Genomic DNA, 2,093 nt, shown 5'->3' on the forward strand with positions numbered 1-2,093 from the left:
TGTCTATAGTTACCACCAGTTAATCAGTTAATTAACACACTAATTAGATTAAGTCTTTCATAACCCAATAATTTCACCTCTGAACTTGTCTCACACATGAGCTTTTGTGGGATACCTCATATCTAAACCTTCACATGGTATAAATCTGCATTGATCAAAATTACAATATTGGAATAAAGATAGGCTACAAAAAATTATAATTAAAAGAAATTTAATTTTTCAGCATTGCACCTCTATTTGCATATTTTCTACTTTCTCTTTCATAAAATAGGGAGAAAGGAGTGAAAGTAAAAGGGTGTCAGAGGTTTCCTCTTAGAGTCCAGGAGGCTTGCTCGAGGACTAGGGGACCTCCACAGCCTGACAGCACACCCAGACAGAGAAGCCTGGCAAAAGGTAGCATTCTGTAAGAGGCACTGCTTGCCTAATGTGTGTACTCCAGGTGAGAGAATCTTGATCTTTCCATCCTAATAGTAGAGGAAGACCTCTTTAATTCCAGGCTCCCTCTGAATGGAAGGCAGTTCTATGGGGAACAGTCAGCAGAGGAATGAGGGGACAGAAGAGAGACTGGATGCTAAGGAGGTTGCCAGTGACTCATCCAGCATCTTGTGTAAATTTAAGATCCAATTACCTGGTCGATCAGTGATGTAAATACAAAACACCTCTTTGTCATGTATCTGCATGTCCCACACATTTGGATTTGATCTAAAATTCCTTGATATATTCTCACCAGTCATTTCTTCACTAGGAATTGCTCCTCTGCACATGCAGGAAAAATATTTCTGTGGCCCTTGCTGCTGTCTCTATCTGGCACACTGTGGAGCTGGGGGAGTGATTCACATCACATTCTCTTTGTGTTAGTGGGGAGGGGAGAAAGATTAACTTTTAGATTGAGACCAAGTCCCTATGGTCTTAAACATGGACTCCATTCTTCTTTTTATAATACTATAAAATATTTTTATTTTGTATGGATACAACTTCTGAAGAAGGCTGCATTGCATTAAAAATGTGGTAAAATATATAAAACATGCCATTTTAACCATCCCCTCCTTTTTTTTTTTTCAGTGCTGGGGATCAAACCTAGGGCCTTGTACATGTTGAATAATGCTCTACCACTAAAGTACTCCCCCAGCCCAAATATGGCCATTTTTTTTAAGCATCAGAAATTTATTGGTTGCTCAAAACATTACATTGATCTTGATACATCATATATCATACATTTGTTTCAAATGGGGTATGAATTCTTATTATTCCCCCGTGTACAGATTGCAGAATCACATTGATTATACAGCCACATTTATACATACTGCCAAACAAGTGTCTGTTGTATTCTGCTGCCCTTCCTATCCCCTTCCTATTCCCCGTCCCCTCCTCTCCCCTCCCTCTACCCCAACTACCATAACTCATTTCTCTCACTCTCTCTTATTTTTATATTTATTTTTTTCCTCCCCTTTGCCTCACATCCTCTTATATGTATTTTTGTATAACAATGCTGGTCTCCTTCCCTCTTCCGTGCAATTCCCCCTCTCTCTCCCATTCCTTCCCACCTCTTGTCCCTGTTAGATGGTAATCTTCTTCTCAAGCTCTTCTTCCCTGCTCTGTTTTGAGTCGCCCCCCTTATATCGAAGAAGACATTCAGCATTTGTTTTTAAGGGATTGGCTGACTTCACTTAGCATAATCTGTTCTAATACCATCCATTTCCTTGCAAATGCCATGATTTTGTTGTTTTTTGTTGCTGAGTAATATTCCATTGTGTATAAATGCCACATTTTTTAATCCATTCATCTGTTGAAGGGCATCTAGGTTGGTTCCACAGTGAATTGTGAATTGTGCTGCTATGAACATTGATGACTCTGTATCCCTGTAGTATGCTTTTTTTAGGTCTTTTGGGAATAGTCCGAGAAGGGGAATAGCTGGGTCGAATGGTGGTTCCATTCCCAACTTTCCAAGGAATCTCCATAATGATTTCCAAATTGGTCTCACCAGTTTGCAGTCCCACCAGCAATGCACCAGTGTACCCTTTTCCCCACATCCTCGCCAGCACTTGTTGTTGTTTGACTTCATAATTGCTGAATATGGCCATTTTTAAGTGTAG

Source organism: Ictidomys tridecemlineatus, chromosome 1 (genome assembly GCF_052094955.1).
Source record: "Ictidomys tridecemlineatus isolate mIctTri1 chromosome 1, mIctTri1.hap1, whole genome shotgun sequence".
Taxonomy (NCBI): domain Eukaryota; kingdom Metazoa; phylum Chordata; class Mammalia; order Rodentia; family Sciuridae; genus Ictidomys; species Ictidomys tridecemlineatus.